This window comes from Saimiri boliviensis, chromosome 2, assembly GCF_048565385.1.
Source record: "Saimiri boliviensis isolate mSaiBol1 chromosome 2, mSaiBol1.pri, whole genome shotgun sequence".
NCBI classification, from domain to species: Eukaryota; Metazoa; Chordata; class Mammalia; order Primates; family Cebidae; genus Saimiri; species Saimiri boliviensis.
The window spans coordinates 176497935-176515322 of NC_133450.1; the positions used below are offsets into that span (position 1 = coordinate 176497935).

The 17388-nt window shown below is 42.3% G+C and overlaps 1 long non-coding RNA gene across 1 annotated transcript in view; it reads right to left on the reverse strand.

Annotated features, from left to right (window-relative positions):
• Window positions 1-2275: 2275 nt before the first annotated feature.
• LOC141582856 (uncharacterized) overlaps window positions 2276-17388 on the reverse strand; it is a 33548-nt gene continuing 18435 nt past the window's right edge. The window contains exons 2-3 of the long non-coding RNA XR_012515764.1: window positions 4366-4509; window positions 2276-3530 (exon numbers count right to left, since the gene is read on the reverse strand). This is a non-coding gene — a long non-coding RNA (uncharacterized LOC141582856). The remainder of the gene's footprint in view (window positions 3531-4365; window positions 4510-17388) is intronic.

Sequence of the window (17388 nt, forward strand, 5' to 3'; positions counted from 1 at the left end):
AGATACTATTAAAATTCCCATTTTACAGATGAGAGAACAAAGGCACAAATGTTATAAACAACTATTTTTGAATGATTAAACACCCAGGACAAAGAAAAGTCTTTAACAAGCAAAGAACACAAAACAAATGCAAATGAAAAATCAATCTTATTTATAAAGTTGAATAATAACAACAACATAGGAGTTGTTCCTCAAGATTGAGGGATATTAGTGATCAATTTAGAAATAAATCAGGTTTATATATCCTAATTATGTTGGGTTTTACACTACTGAGTCAGAGAGCACTCTCATTTTGCTAAGATTTAGTCCTCAGAGATCCAAAATAATACAAAAATTGCTACTGCACGTATATGATCAACATCTGCTCTTAGATCCCTCCAGTAAGTTTTCTATATTTCTGGAGTTGTTTCAGGAGATCCATCACCTAGGTTTTATCACACAGTTAATTAGTTATTGGTTCTTATTTTCTTAAAAAACTCAACAAATGGGTTGTGACATCTTTCTTTATAGAATGAGCACATTTTACAAAATTAGTGCTACACACTAAGTTAGCTGACTATTCCATGGTCAACCTTCCTCTTCTCTTTAAATAAATCGGTACCAGTTTGTCTTGCTTTTAATGAGATTAAATGAATAGAGACCTAGCCTTCCTTTATTTTAAAGAGTTGATAGTTTCAGATATCCTTAAAGTAATCTTGAATCTATGAGATCCACTGCCTGCCTTTTGTAATACTTCACTAGAATGCTTTATTCCAAGAATAAAGTGGTGCTCAAAGTCAGCATTTAAAAATGATATCAAACAGATTTTTTTAATGTTGTTAATTGCCCTTCTTCTTTTTCCAAGAAACTGTGCTAGCTTTAACATACATTGCCACAAATATAAATATAAAATGCTTCCTAAAAGGCAGGCATTGTGCTAGATGCTGGAGATACAAAGATTAAGATACACCCACAAAGAGCCGAACAAGACAGGGCACCAAAGCCACTCAGCTGACTGTCATCTTGAAATTATGGATTCTGTGTCATAATTTATCATCCACATTTTGTCCTAGCCTTTCTGATGCTTGGCATTAATTTTCCTTTTCTGAGCACCGACCCCTCCTCTCCTATTCTCTTCCTCCACTGTTGAACCGGAACAAAGGTCACTTTGAAGGGAAGCAAAACTCAACTGTTACCAAAGGCGCAAAGATCAAAGTTGGCAGCTACACTAAAGTTCAGGATTAAGAGACTTCCTCTTTAAGATCAAAATTCCAGATGATCCAAATATAGGCAAATGAGCCCCAGTAGAACACTCAGCTTTCTGTGCTGAATCCAGGAAAGAAGCAGAAATCACCATAGAAGCAACTCGGTTTCACTCTTTGCAACCCCGTGGGCTCTATGCTAATTGCCTACCCCAACAGTGAGATCGCATTTCAAAATATGGTCAAACACAAAACAGCCAAGTCAATCAAGCATTAAGTATTCAAGCACAATTATCCGAACACATGCCCAAGGACCAGCAGTGAAGCAGCTTAATTTGGGAGCGGCTCCGTAATCATCTCTCAGGGCAGCTGAGATTTTAACCTCTCCCCTCGGGCCTCCTGTTCGGGGCACTAGGCTAGCTCTCTCTGTGTGAGAGATCACAACGGGAGCCGCTGCCCCCCAGTTGTGAGGCCTCATTTAAATTCATGCTAAGAGGGAGGGAGGGGAAAGGGGGGCAGAAGGTCTGCCGAAGCCCCCATTGTTGGGGAGAGACGTGTGGGAGCAGATGGTCTGGCTGGTCACTCAGTCTGGCTGTCAGATGCTCTCTGTCAAGTTCCCTGGGGACTGCGGGGTTTTCTTTCCACTCTCCGCTCTGGTTGTGTCTGTTTGCTCAGTGTGAGCCAGGGGTCTTCTTCTTTATCACCCCTCAGACTTCCAGGAGGTGGAGTTGCCTCGTCCTTCCCCCACTCCTTCCCTCTGCTTTCTCTGCCTTTTCTGGACCAGCTAGTGAGTGCCGCGCCTCCAAGGGCCCGCTCACTGCAGAGAAAAGCAAGCGTTTTCCTTTGTCTCTAATTGATGCTGTGCTCTCTTCCAACAGCTTCTGACTGGCATGCTCACTCGGTTATTTAACAAATTACTCCACAGCCCTCATTAGGACTACTGACATGTGCAGCTAACCAGCCCCTACAGTTAGGGACGATGGAGTAACTGACTTCCATCGTCTCTGTGCCTCCTTTTAGTTCCGTCCCGCATAGGATAAGCAGACAGACCTTCAGAGGTTTAGTAGGCCTTAATATGCGCCTTTAATATTACGTCAGGATCTAAAAAACTAAATGGATAAAGCATGGGTTACAGATGTGACTCTTATTTGCATCAGTAAGGGACAAACACAGAGTCAGCTTTTCTACATATAACTCTGTCTCTAAAGCATTAGCTGTTGAACATAAATCTTGGCCTCAAAACCTGCTCCCTTTTAAGATTCCACACAGCTTGTGCCAAGGCAGCTATTCCTTGCAGTTCTCAGTCAAGATTTCCCCCAGCTCAGGAGGCTGTTAAATTTGTTTTAGTTTTTAGACCATACTGGCAGCTCAGGGCTCACTAATGATGCCTCTGTCAGCTGGATGAAGTCAATGTCAGCCCAGAGAGGTTAGTGTCTGAGATTGGGTGGCAAAGTGAAAGTGAGAAATATCATTCGATCCCCTCATCTGGATGGCATTAATGTTTTCCTCTCATAAGTTATCCTCTGGAAATAAATGCTTGAGTGCATCACTCATCAATAAAATTTTGTTTTCATGTTTATCTCCCTTTCTCCCCCAAATTGGAGAAACCTTGAAGGAAGAGATTGTAGTAGTTATATTTATTGGTTCAGGATACAATGCTATCTCTTGACATGTCAGAATAGCTCAATAAATGTTGAATAAATGAATGAAAGAAATTAACTCATATTAGAAATTACAAAATGGAATATAAGAAAATTTATGACTATCTCTAAACTAAATGTCAAACATTTTTTTTCCATACCCCTACCATTCCAGATGTTCCTGTGTGCTACAGTAAAAACCATACCATCTTACTGTGAAGTAAAATGGCTGTGAAAAATTAAAAAGAGAACCTGACTCACTAAAAACTTATAATCTAAAAGATCAAAAACTCTAACTGCCCAAGTACTAATGTTGGGTGAAGACCAGCCCATAGGCTAACAATTTGGACAAGCAGTTCTGCAAGAAGTGCAACTGACATACCTGTGAGGGATGGTACGGGAGCTTACCATGGCCTGTAAACCCCACCCAGTTCTTTGCATGAGTCCTTAGTAGCCAGGGGCTACATGCAGAAGCAGAAGGTATGGATTGAATAAGTGCAGTGGTGCTTTAGTGCCCAAGATCCAAAGTGTGACGAAGAGGGTGGGGGCCGTCTTCCCTTGAGCAGCACTGCTGCAGGAGCTTAAGCATTTACAGCTTTCAGAACCTCAGGGGATGGCATCTCTAGCACAGTCTTCAAGCTTCTTCATTGAGTACCTGTTGCACTAAGATACCAAGTAGCTTAGCAGGACATCATCGTAGTTGGAGGGGCTGAAGAAAAAAGAAAAGGAGGAAACAGACATAACCCATTATAGTACAGAATGCTGTGCAAACACCCTTAAAGAAAGGCAAAAATTGAAAATTTGAAGAGGCCTGCCTATATGCCCTACTTTAGCAGACAGAGGTGAAAGCCAGGACGTATTGATTATGTACACTTACATACATACTTTTATTTTTATTGTATGTTAGCTTTTCTTTTCATATAGACATAAGTACCAGAAAACCCATCTTGCACATATAACAATGTACCCTCTAATTTGAAATCATAGAACACTCTTTAGGAGTGGGCATCTCTATAGTCTGTGTTCTAACATTTTTCTATGAAAGGCTTCTTGAATCTGTTCAATCTATTATTTTTTACCTTTATAAAAGTCTTTTTGTTATAACATGAACCAAAGAGACCACTTTAAAATAAGATGAGCAAATCCTCCACAGGCAGACTGCCACCATCCCCTCTCATACCCATTACAGACATTGCTAGTCACTTAAGGCCTTAATTGTAGCCTTCAAATTCCGCTAAAGCACAGTATACCGGCAGCTTTTACCAATCAGTCTGTGCTGGTATTTGAGATTACTCCTATTTGTCACCTTCTTTAAAGATAAAAATTGTATATTACAAACATAAAAGCACAGGAAGTGAGCTTCATTGCTCAAGAGGCAGTGAGAAGACTCTATGATGCAACTTTTATTATCAAAAGGGCAGGTCCACCATTGTCAGGAAGTGCTCCTGGTTTCCACACGACGACATGAAATACAGCCTGTGGGATGGCGTAGAGGATCATGATGGGAGGACAAGCTTGGAAAAATGGTAACCTGACATACTTACCCTTGTGTGTGTCTAGGAGATGGTAGGTATTTTGTAGCATTGGGGAAACTGAGGGTTCTAGGAAGATTTTCAGGGAGGTGGCTTCTCAGGATTGGCAGGATACAGGGTGGGAACAGGTAGTCATTTCTCCTCGGCCACCTCTTCCTAGAAACGATAAGGGAAAGCCTTGGATCTCATTTCTTTTCTTGAACATCACCTTCATATTAGCATAGAGGCCCCTCAGGCAGCATGCTAATATATAAGAAAGTCCGTCACAGAAACTAACCAAAAACACTCACAACCCAGAGTGCCACTGGCCATAATGTCAATGGCTATACTTTGCTGCATACTGTCAAGGATTAGAAATTTGAAGAGCAGGTAGCTCTTGTTCCATGGTTCAGATTTCAGCTATCATTTCAGTGCTATGTGCTTTGCATACATTAACAACCTCACTTGATACCCACAACTGCCCTATGAATTATCCCCATTTTAAAATACCTAAGACCCAATGAAGTTAAAGTGCCCACAGTCATAGAGCCTGAAGTGGCCAAATCAGCATTCAGATTAGAACAGGTTTGTGGCAGCAAAGGCAGCGTTCTTTCACCACACACTATAAATCCATGTCAGGGGTGAATAACCTATGCTCCTAGAATATCTTTAAGGACCATCCATGCTTCTTCCTTCTCTCTGTCTGACATGAGTTTTACAGGGACTTCTTTTTTCTTGGCCAACTCTTGTTTCATGTGCCATATCTGGGTCTAAGAATGGAACAGAGAAGGACAGTTCCTATGGCTTAACTTTCTACCATAGAAAATAATTGAAGGCACTCTTCTCTGAAGTTTCACTACCCTTCTCTTGTACAGTGAATATCCAACCAGGTTGTTAATATCCTCATTTGTAGGTATCTATGTTTGTTTTACAACAAAATTACATATGATTATATTAAAGTTACAAACATTCCTGATTGGTCACTCATTGATGGTAGGATGAGACAATGAAATGAAAGTAAAATTATTCTTTCTGAGATTTCAGCTCTTCAATAAATGTACACTGGCATAATGTTAATGTTTAACAGCTGGTATTAACCAGGTATCAACCAGAGAGAATGTGCAGGCCCTAGGGCCCCCCAGCTGTGCCAGACATTAGGAACCTCTTAATTGCTGAAATATGCAGAAATGTGGAAAGATGGTAAAGCACAATGAGGAGACCAAAGTAGTGACTATTTATCTGGCAGCAAGGAAGTTCCAATAGCTTAAAAATTGGTGGGGTCACAGAGGTGGTGCAATGGTGGAACATCAGCCCTGGATATGCTTTCTAAAACATGACTCACAGTAACACAGTTGAATGTTTTAACATGTCAAGAAGAGTATGTCGATCAAAAGTGGGGTTTGTTAGCCACACTGCTGGCCAACCCGGCATAGAACATGGAGGCCAATGCCAGTAGCTGTAACCATCTTGATGCTGATCCAGGAGAGACTTTGGTCCATTCATCAGGATTTATCAGTGGTGGAGATGGGCCCAGCTGGCTCGCTGAGCCCAGATCCATTAAACAGTTAAGCTACCTAACTAATCCCCTCACTCTATTTCCATATCTATTTTAAAATTTATTTTATTTGAACTTCTGTGCTGCTTTTTTTCTGTGAAACAGCTAAGATGAAAATATTTTTACACAATCATGTTGAGCATGTTGAGCAAACTTGGAGGAAGCAGTAGATGTCTATTACATTGCTGCTTTCAGCACCCTTCCCTGATCAGTTTCAAGTATGATAATTAACACAGATATTGGGCAAGAGCATTCCTAAGAAAAAGTTTGATTTCACCATGCCTAGTATGTTTAACTTGGAAAGTCCTGAAAGAACTGTTTCAGTGATATCAGCCAGGTTTTCCATTAAACATGATAGTTATGGGGAAAATAAAAGAAGGAGAGTGGAATTATTTTCCAAGTGCTGATAACACTGAAAATGTACACAGATTCAAGGAGGGTTTGGTAAATCCAGTGATGTAAAATCTGAACAGATTAGTGTCCTCTCAAGGCCTTTCTGATTTGTGTGTTAGAGATTGTCTTCCCATCAAGCTGATGCTGTCAGAGGGGATTATTAGGCTGGTTGAAAATGAATATGATCCATTTGATGATATACCATGAGACTGTGAAGGTTGGTGGTACAAAATGCCTGATGCAACCAACCAAATGTCCCTGTTCCTAAAACCTCAGAACTCCACGTGTTCTAAGGATGAAGGATTTGAATCAAGGGAATCAGAGGCTTGAGCAATCATTGGAAGAGCTGGGGCAGCAAGGAACAGACAAGCATTTGCCAAAGATCTCTGCCCACAGCAGTGAGACTTGTGATTCCCAAGAAGCCTGCTGCAAATGTCAAGAACATCCAGGAAGCTCCCTCTACCTATCTCAGTCAGAGCATGAACCAAAGATTTTCTAAAAGCCACCCTGTCTATCTCTACTGCCTGGATCACAAAGCAGGTAATTCACAGGAGCTTCTGACATGACTGGCTCTCACGAGCAGACCCTAACTTGGAACCACATGGGGAGGGGGATCCTGGAAGAATGTTTCTAGCTTCTCCTCTATAAAACCTTAGAAGTGGACCAATGTCATTTCAAGCTGATAACAGACAACTCAGAACAACATGAAAAGGCCCAGGCTTGTGAATGAATGGGTAAATGAACATGAATCCCTGAATACTTGAAGTAGTCACATTTTTACACAGCCTTTTTTTTTTTTTTTTTTTTTTTTTTTTTTGAGACGGAGTTTCGCTCTTATTACCCAGGCTTGAGTGCAATGGCGCGATCTCGGCTCACCGCAACCTCCGCCTCCTGGGTTCAGGCAATTCTCCTGCCTCAGCCTCCTGAGTAGCTGGGATTACAGGCACGAGCCACCATGCCCAGATAATTTTTTGTATTTTTAGTAGAGACGGGGTTTCACCATGTTGACCAGGATGGTCTCGATCTCTCGACCTCGTGATCCACCCGCCTTGGCCTCCCAAAGTGCTGGGATTATAGGCTTGAGCCACCGCACCCAGCCTTACACAGCCTTTTAAAACCTAGTCAGGAACATTCTGGTGGCTGAATCTTATTCGGGAGCTTTCTAAGGGTTAGACCTCAGTTGATCCCTAAAACTCAATGTTTCTCAAACTTACAAAAGAAAAGAACCTGGAATAAATAATGCTCTTCGCAAAATACTATGTTCTGCCAAACACCTGAAAATATCAGCATAGTGAACTCCATCACGTGAAGCACGAACAATTTTACTAAAAGAAAAATTCTGCATGTAGAACTGGGAGCCCACATGTCCACAAAGAAACAAGCTGTCCAACCAAGCATGATCAACTCTTTCAGAATTTTTCCATTAATATTCATTTGCTGCTTGTTCATTTCTTTGGTCATCTGCTAGTGCTTGCTACCAGAAAAGTGGTAGCAGGCATCAAAGTCAAGAATAAATTTCGGGACAAAACAGTGAGAAAATTTTCTACTCTAATATGACAAGGTTTTCTCCCTGCAAATTTTGAAAGGATTGCCACAACCCTGGACTAATACTAGCCATCTCAGCCCAATATTCCACTGGGCAGTTTTACCATGTAATGGATTTTGATCAACACCTGAAGGAGTATTAAAATATGGTCGGGTGTGGTGGCTCATGCCCCTAATCTCAGCATTTTGGGGTGCCTAGGTGGGCAGATCACAAGGTTGAGCGATTGAGACCATCCTGGCCAACATGGTGAAACCTCCATTTCTACGAAAACTACAAAATTAGCTGGGTGTGGTGGCATGTTCCTGTAGTCCCAGCTACTCAGAAGGCTGAGTCAGGAGAATCACTTGAACCCATGAGGTGGAGGTTGCAGTGAGTCTAGATCATGCTACTGCACTCCAGCTTGATGATAGAGCAAAACTCTGTCAAAAAAAAAAAAAAGAGCATTAAATACTGGCCTAACTACATGTTAAAAGATAAAGTAATTGGGAATAACTTGATATCCAATAAGCTGTTCCTGCTGAAAACAACACTTAAAGATGGGAATCTCTAATGATTTTTCCAAACCTGAGATTCTTTGAAGTGCACATCTCTAAAAGTCCTGTGCCAGGAAGTTCTGAGTGGCTCAAAATCTTGGAAATTTTGCAGAACTTTTCAATACTCTGCTAGAGTTTTGAAGTAAATGCAAGAAGTAAAAAAGGGTCTTCTGCTGGAAAAGCAAAAAAATAGTATAGACATTTAAAGCTAAAAGAGTAGCCAGGCATGGTGGCTCATGCCTATAATCCCAGCACTTTGGAAGGCCAAGGAGGGCAGATCAGCTGAGGTCAGGAGTTCAAGACCAGCCTGACCAACATGGTGAAACTCCATCTCTACTAAAAATACCAAAAATTAGCCAGGTGTGGTGGTGTGTGCCTGTAATCCCAGCTACTTGGGAGGCTGAGGAAAGAGAATCGCTTGAACCAGAAGGTGGAGGTTGCAGTGAGCTGAGATCGTGCCACTGCACTCCAGCCTGGGTGACAGAGTGAGACTCTGTCTCAAAAAAAAAAAAAAGCTGAAAGAGTATGTGTATATTTGCATATGTGCACATGTACACACAAGCACACATGTGCACAAGAGTGTACTAACTAAAATTTTTAGCAGTTAAAGGGCATAGACTAGAGTTTTGACACTGAAGTATCATCTATGGGCATTAAGAGAGAAATGAGGTAGACTCCTTCTCCTAAATGCCTAAAGCTTACCCGGGGGATTAAAAAAAAAAAAAAAAAAAAAAAAACAACTGGAAAACATAGGAATGGGACTTTGACTCTTCCCAGAGGAATGTCAAATCTATTTATTTTAAAATGTGTGTCGTGAACTGTCTTGCTGCAACTAAAACCAGATGATGAGAAAGGACATCATGCAGCCTCATAAAGGGAACTGTCCAGAAGGCGGGACTCTGGATTGTGTAACCCAGATCCAACAATACAGTCAAGCTCAGTGGAATTACAAACAGGGTGTATACTAAAACTTGACTGGACCAGCCTGGTTCAGTGAATGACTTCTTATTACCCTTAGAATAAAATTTAAGCTCCTTATTATGGTTTTTAAGTCCTAAAGGACTAGGCCTCTGCCCACCCAGTGCTCTCCTTCATGTTCACTGAGCTCCAACCACACTGGCATTCTTATGTTTATTCAAATACACTTAATTTATTCCAACCTCAGGGGCTTTATACCTGCTACTTTCTCAATTCTTCACTTGCACACATCTTTTGAAAGAGAGATCTTTCCTAACCACCCTCCCTAAAAGAACTTCCATCATCCCAACCCAGCCATGGTCTTTCCCATTTCCCTCCTTTATGTTCTTCATAGGACTGGCCATCATCTGAAATGAAAGTATAGGCATACTTTTTTCAACTACCTCTACTGCTGGAACATAAAGGTCATGAAAATGAGGACCTTATCTTTCTTAATCACAGCATGAATGAGTTGGCAGAGTTGGACCAGCAAGAGAGATAACTCTTAGAGCATATTCTCTACTGTTGGTTAATTTATTTTTTTAGTTATTCAAAAAGCACTTATTAAGTTTCTGCCCTATGCCAGGCACCATTCTAGGTGCTCAGAATAAAACAATGAACAAAGTCACTGTCCTCCTGGAGCTTACATTCTAGTGTGCAGAGATAGTCAACAAACAAATGTAACAATATCAAGTACGCTTATGAAGAAAAATAAAGCTGAATGTGAAAAAATGATACAGAATTGGTATTTTATATTTTATTCTATATAGGGTATTCTGTGAAGGCTTCTCTGGAAAAGTGCTATTTAAGTAGAGACCTAAAAGAAGTGATGAAGCTACCAAGTAAGCTCAGACAAGAGGAACTATTACCCCACACAGAGGAAATAGGAATTGCAAAGGCCCTGAGATGGGCGTATGGTTGGCATGGTCAGAGAACAACCAGAAGGCCAGTGTGGCTGAAGTATGGAGCATGAAGGGGATGGGGTAGAGAGTGATACTGGTTCGAGTGCAGTGCCTCAGGCCTGGAATCCCAGGATTTTGAGAGGCCAAGGTGGGTGGATCATTTGAATTCAGGAGTTGGAGATCAGCCTGGGTGACACAGCAAAGGCCCATTTTTACAAAAACAAACAAACAAACAAACAAACAAACAAAAAACATACAAAAATTAGCCAGGCCTGGTGACCTATACCTGTAGTCCCACAGGGGTTCCCTGTGGGCGTGTCTGTATGTACACAGTGGCTGGCAAACGATCTGACTTTTTCACTTAGCATCACTCTACCTGCTTTGACCATTTTCACAAGACCAAGCCCGGACAAGACGACTGGCCTAAGCCACATTACTATGTTTGCCTCTCTCCTCTCATGGATGTTCAGTTGATTTAAAACTGGCTATCTTCAAAGATACACTTGAAACAGAGGTGATGCTACTTGAAGATTACTAGTATCACTCCCTTTCTCATATACCCTTTAACCATCAGTAAGCTTCAGTGTTCTTCCCTCTGCATTTTTTCACTTTCCCCATCGTATCTCCTCTCATGGTTTCCTTGGTCATTCATTCATCAGAAACTCCCAACACTTTAGCAGCAGTTTCGAACTCTCTCCTCACTTGCAAACCCAAGAGTGGAATGCCTTAAGCCTTACAGGGAGCACATTCTGCCCATTTCCTTCCCAATATGCCCTCCTCCCCACCCCCCCAACCAATCCTCTTCCTCTACGTTTAGTTAGAAAACTGCACTAGTGTAGGTATAGATTCCCAATCTGCAAATGTTTCTCCCCTAGCAAATTGGTCTCTGTGTCTTTTCAATTCTCTCATATCTGCTCTGGACTCTACCACTACTGCCCCTGACTTTCAGTCATCTCCTGCTCAGACTTTAACAACAGAATCCTAATCATTTTCTTTACCACTTGTAAACCAACCTGCAAGAGGCAATAACTCTTCATTATTGATTGACTTCAAATGAATGTGGTGCTGCCTCGGATAGAAATTCCCAAACAGGAATCCAGCAAAACTTGAACATCAACATGGGTTGCGGGATAGCACCTGCCAAAGTTTCTTCTTTAAAGAAGATGATAGTTGAATATGCAAGTACAGATAAGTTTGTCACAAAGAAAATCAACCTCATCACATTTCAGATGCATGCTCAATGCAAGGGAAGGTGTGTCGGTACACTTTAGATTTCAAGAGACCTTTTGGGGGGCTCCCTAGTTAGATGGCTTTCAAGACACATGGCTTCTCCTCACTTCCATCTTCCCATCTGGAAATTCAGATATTAATAGTGCCCACTTGGCAGGATTGTTATATTATGTGATAGTGTGTGCAACACCAATCTCTGTCTGCCTGATGCAAAGAAAATGGCATGAGATGCCCTTTTTCCCTTAGCACCTCCTCGTTACTTCTCCCTTTATCCAGGCTCATGCTTCTCCACAGCAATATTGGACCTGAGCATAAGATTCTGGACGATCTCCCCAATGTGCTAACTGTGAGGGGGATTTAAGGTGAGCAGCCTTTTCTTCTGAGTCCCTAGCCTGTGTGTTGGGCAAATGCTTCCACCGGCTGGCTGACATATGTGGCCTGCTGCAGACTAATTTCTTCTGACATGTTGCCTTGAATGCACAGTCACAGAGCATGTGCTGAAGTGCTAAACACCCCCAAACTGTGCACTTTCCAATCTGTGAAAGCTTTTTGGTGGGTCCAGGCTTTTTTTCTAGACCTGAGGCATTATAATGAGGAAGCACATGGACACGTCATTGAGGCAATCTGTCACCTTGCAAATGCTTAATAGCAGCAGCAGGACCTGTGTGTCCCTCTCAGTGAGCCAGACACCACGACACAGCTGCTCTTCTGTTGAAGTTGTTGCTGCATTAATGAGCTTCCAGACAAAGGCATGACTGTGTGGCATGTAGCTCAGGGTCCGCACACAGGCTGGGAGTAATGCACAGAGGGAGACCTATACTCGAAAATATTACTTCATTTGCAAAAAATTGGTTTGGAGCCCACAGGAATTACAGCGTTTCTTGAGACTTCAATACTCGTAAAGGCCAGATCATCCCCCTGCAATCTTTTACGATAACAGTAGCATGTTAACAGCTATCTGATCCCCCAGGGTTTATAGTGTTTTCACACTTTGAACCTCACCATATCCATATAAACGTATTGTTTTACAGATGAGGAAATTCAAGCCCTTCAAAGGTTCAACAAAATACCGAAGTACACGTGGCTAATAAAAGGCAGGGACAGCCCTTGAATGGAAACCTGTGTGACTCCAGGTTCTTGACTTTCTGAAGAATTATCACCAGACTTACTCTCAGTTCCCCCATATACGATGAGATGTCACTGAAACAGCTAAAAAGGAAGCTTCTGATAGAAGGAGCTTTCAAGGGACTGAGCTTCTCCATTAAGATTTTAAGTCCTTTATCTGCCAGCATGTTAAGGGAGGAGACTAGGGCATCCCAGATGTTTTCAAAAGCTAAGCATTACACCCAAAGCAGGTCCTTCCTCTGCCTTGCCTGTGATGATGATATAGGAACCTTATGTGATTCCTCACACCACCAATACAGGAGAGTAACAATTGAAACACAACAAAGAATACAGAACAGATGTAGAAATCAAACCCCAAACTACCTCTACTACTTCTATGACTACTATTAACAAAATAATAATGCAGATAAGACGTCAATAACAAAAATAACAGTTAGTAGTCAGCATTTCTTTAGCCTCTACCACATGAAGACACTTAGCGTTTGCATACATTATCTTGAATTCTCTCAACAATCATCAAATAGAGGTTGTCATCCTTCTGCAGATGAGGACACTGAGATTCAGAGAGGTAAAGGAACTTGCTGGAGGTCACAGAGTTTGTACATGGCAGAATGAGGCAAGATGCTCAGGTGTCCCGACTCCAAGGCTGTGCTATTTCCGCTTGCCTTCTCTAAAGGAGATAGATAATCACCAAACTAGTGAGTAGTGTCCTGGAGGTTGGAACATCCCCGTAACCCAGTCTGGGCAAGGCTGAAAAAGACTAATAGGTGCATAGCTGCTCCTTCTGGTCATCCACGGTAAGTATTATCCTTCGGGACCCAGAAAATGGGTTTCAATTCCTGCTTTTAATCTTCTGTGTCTGACCAAGAAATAAGGAACAAAGGGACAAATTCTAAAATAAATTATTGCTTCAGGTATGAGTTCAACTGAACCCTCTGACAGTGTGTGAAAGTATCTGTGTATGTGCACACACACCCACATTCATGTCACACAGGTGTAGGAAGCAAGCAGAGAACGGTAGGCTGATTACATGTCCTTTTCTGCCTCCTGACAGCTATGAAACTACAAGTGGGTAGATTATAGTTGAAGATAAAAATAGACATTATACTGCCGCTTTCTCTTCCCAGCTTTTTAGTCGCTCCAGCTTGAAAGCATATTGTAGCATTTTATTGTAGTCTGGGCTCTTGTGGCTTCTCTTGTTTGCCATTCCTTTTTGGAAAACTAGAAACATTCCCTCTCCATGGGGAAATGAACTCAAGTAAGTGAGAGTGTGAGAGAGGCAGCAGAGTGCCCGTGTGTGTGTCTGTGTGTAAGTGCTTGTGTGCACACCCAGGTCCCTCCATGCCTGAGGAAGGAAAGGAGGTGGAACGAGTGCATGTGTATGCCTGTGTCCCACTGCCTCTAAGAGAAGAGAGGAGGCAGAGTGTGAATCTGAATAGAGCGGAAATTGGGAATTGACACAGCTGTTTTTGTTTCACTGTAACCATTTTTAGAACCTCAGGATGCCCTAAGCTTCCAAAGGAGGCAGCCCACTCAGCCTTGGGATTAAACACTAGCCAAGAGTGAGTAGTGATTTGAAGGCACTGGATGCATCATCCCAAGGTCTAGAGCAGACCTCTCATCCAAGCATTGCAGGTCACTTGGTATAATGCATATCTGGTGCCCCCTTTGCCTGACAGTTAAACTGAATTGTGCAAGTAGTTGCACATCAGGTCTCATTCCAAACCTTTGCCTTTCCACTTATCATCTCCATTCTTTATCCTGAAATTTTATTTTAGGGTCACTTCAAACACAGCAAGGCACAGTGTTCCATATTTCACGCTTAGGTTCCCTGGACAACAGCTCCGCCAATCAGCGGATCTATGTTTTATAATACACATTTCTGTACCCACCACAGACCTACTGAATTTGACTCTGTTGAGATTTTGACTTTTAACAACCTTCTCCTGGATGTTAGTATCATAAGCGCTAAATGTTTCAAATGCCTAATAAAGCAGCAAAAAATCAAGACTTCGGTGTTGTACTTCCTGGTATCAACCACTGAAATATTCAGCCTCTCGTCACCTTTACTAGTTCTACCACTCTATAACCAGGAAAAAAAAAAAAAGAGCTATTTACAAGCCTTATGACTCTCATCAACTCGCAATTTCTCTAGGTTTCATTTCTTTATCTGCAAAATGGGGATGATAACGGCGCCTAGTGTAGGGTTGCTGTGTGAATTAAATGAGAGAACATATATGTTAACATAGGGCAGTAGTGATCAACTGGGAGTGGGGTGACGCTGCCCATCAGGAGACAGCGGACTATCTGGAGACATTTTTGGTGGTCATAGAGGAGTAGGGGTGCTGCTATGATGTAGAATAGAAGCCAGGGATACTGCTAGACATCCTACAATGTACAAAGCAGCTCCTCGCAATAAGGAATTACCAGCTCATCATATCAATCCTTAACATTTTGAGAAACCCAGGTGTGAGGTTCAGCCCATCAGGCCTGGGTTCAAATTTTAGGTGCTAACAGTATAGCTGTGTGATTTTCGGTATTGCTCAGCCATTTGGAGCTTTGATTTCTCCATCTGTAAAATAGGGATAAAGAAATCTTGTCTCGCAAGTTTAGTGAGAGTTCAAAGAACTAATTCATAAAATATGTCTGGCATATTTTTCAGTAGGGTCCTTTCTTTTAGTTCCTCTTAAAAGAGGCTGGTTTCCACATTTATAATAACCTAGGAAGCCAAAGGCTTCCTTACCTTTCATTCGCAAGTGAGGTACTTTATGCGTTGGCGCAGGGCAGGGAACAGATGGCCCATCATCTGAGTATGCATGCATGGCCAGGCCCTGTTACTGAGGTTAGGAATCACAGGGCCTCCTGTTGGGCCATGGCTCCAGAACAGTCCCATAGACAGCGAGAGGCTGACACGCTTACCCTGAATGCACTATTAACCCCATGATGCTATTTTTAAATAATGAAAGAACGAGCTTATTGGGAAAAAAAGAGTACAAAGCCTAAAAATAAATCTAGCTAACAAGGTGAGGCTTATAATCTAGAGACAAGAAAACATGACTCCCTTTAACATTTAGCCCGTTGGATTTAGAATCCTCCAAAATTATCATCAACTACTTTTTTATCCACTTAAATGAGAGAGAGCAGAGGTATAGATAAATCAAAGCTGTTTTAGATTTTATATGCGACCTCAAAGAGCACATGAAATCTAAAACATTGTATTGACTTATATATATCTTGATGCAAAATATGCAGGATCATGGTGTACCCTTCCAAACAAGCTGTTGTTTCTGATGGCCCATCCCAGGATACTCTCGGGTTAAGCTTGGCACTACTGTCAGCGGAGTAGAAGAGCTTGGAATTTCACTACTCTGGGGGCAACTTGAACCTATAATGATCACAAACAAACAGCAGTTGCCAGATCTTAAGATTAACTTGCACTAAGAGAGAGATGTGGAGACCTCCCCAACCTCACTTCTCCCCAAGTCCCAAGGCCACCCAAGTCATCTTCATTCCCCTACTTTCCAGCACAATCAATTCCAACATCCTTAGCCAACTGAATGCACATTATTTTTTGTCCACCTATCCACCTAATGTCCTCAAAGTACAAAATGACCAAGGGCATGGTTCAAGCCCTCAAGCAGTGGTAAAAGCAGAGGAAACAAGATCCCCACTTCCCAGAAAATCAAGGCTCCTGTGTCCTAAGAAAGAAAAGATGCAAATTAGAATCAGGGTTCTTACTCTTTGTTTTTGAGCCCAATCACACACCACCCTCCTGGGAAGGGGAGAGAAGGGAGTGGGGTGAGGGGCTCTGCTATAGGATTTTTGCTCCAGATAGAGATGGAAACAAGCAAACACCACACAACTGCTGCCACAGCATGGAGCCTGCGATGAAGTCAGCAGGCAGGTGTCGCCTCACTCTCCCTCATCCCCCTCATCGTTATCACGCACAGCTGCATCAGCTTTTACTTTTCATTCCGGTCAAATACACTGTAAATTCATCCTCCTCATCAGGAAGTCTCCCGTTAAGGAAATGAGACTCTGACGCGATCCCAGCAGAGAAGCTCAGACCCCCAGTGGGCTCTCTGCCCGAGGGAGACAGCCACACAAATGGAAGGCTGCTTTTGTCTTTCTGGGATGGTGGAGGGGGGAGCAATGCTGCCTTCCAGAGCCACCCCTAGTGTGGGTCTCAGAACCTTGAGAATAAAGGACCCTGTCTATGCTTTCTCTGTACTGTCAGCTTTGCCCCCCCTCCCAAAAAAAGTGCTCTCCATCTACCCTGGGTAGGGACAAAATGCAATGTTGTGCAATCCTATGGCAGCCCTTGAAGTATGTAGGTAGTATCTTCATTTTACAGCGGAAAAAAAATGATTTTCAGAGAATAGAGAACGACCTCTTTCCCCAAGGAGGCCTCCTCAGCTGTAAAATTCACTTTACATTGAAATATGTGCAAGTGGTTAAGAAAGAATCTGATCTTGTTACTTCCTGGCTTAAAACCCTCCAAAAGCTTCCCCATTGCCTGAGGCAGTACTTCTCAACCCTGGCTGCACACTGGAATTACCTGGGGAAATTTTAAAAATGCCAATGTCCTGGCCCCAACCCAGACCAATTAAACCAGAATCTATGGGGGTGGAACTCAGTCTTGGCATTGGTGTTTTTGAAAGCTGCTGAGCAATTCTCAAGTGCAGTCAAGATTAAGAACCACTGCCCTAAGGGATTAGTGTCAGGCTCCTTAACATCTCTTGCCAAATCCTTTGCAGCCAGGCCCTTGCTTCTTTCTGTGGTCTCATCACTCACCCCTCTCTCCTACTCCCTCCT